We start from the raw sequence: 718 nt of genomic DNA on the forward strand, positions 1-718 counted from the left end.
CTCCTTTTCCTCCTCTTCCTCTTCAGTTTAACATAATAATAATACTATCACACTTGATCTGACTCAGTTACATGTGAGTCAAATAGAATTATTTCATCGCCTCATTAAGATTGCTGATGAGGTGGATGATCTTACTCAATTGCGAATAGACAAAAATGAGTTCGACTGCCTCATCGGCAATCTCAATGAGGTGGTGAAAGAAGAGGAAATGGAAGAGGAGAGCGTCTCCGCTGGAATCCTGGAGGAGAGCGTCTCCGTTGGAGTCCTGGAGGATCCCTCTCCTGCTTCCCCTCTGGAATATCCTAGCGCCCTGACGATCGGGCTGGAGGAGGAGGAAGAATAAGAATCAGAGGAGAATGAGGGGAAGGGTGTAGAAAAAATAAGAATATTTTATTACATATACGAGGTCTGTTCAAAAAGTATCGCGAATTTTGTGTTTTTTTTTAAATTATTTATTTATTCATAAATATCTATTTTGTCCCCTTCAAAGTAATTCCCATCAGATATTACACACTTGTGCCAACGTTTTTTCCAATCCTCGAAGCACTTCAAAAAATTATTTTTTGTAATCTTGTTCAGCTCCTCCTTCGATGCCGTCTTTATGGCTTTATGGCTCGTGCGGCAGCTTCCATTGGGATGAGCTTTGGTTTCCACGTCATAACCATAAACCCATGATTCGTCAACAGTTATGACCCTCTGGAGCAAATTTGGGTCGTCG

The sequence above is a fragment of the Trachymyrmex septentrionalis genome, unplaced genomic scaffold (assembly GCF_001594115.1).
Source record: "Trachymyrmex septentrionalis isolate Tsep2-gDNA-1 unplaced genomic scaffold, Tsep1.0 scaffold15, whole genome shotgun sequence".
Lineage (NCBI taxonomy): Eukaryota > Metazoa > Arthropoda > Insecta > Hymenoptera > Formicidae > Trachymyrmex > Trachymyrmex septentrionalis.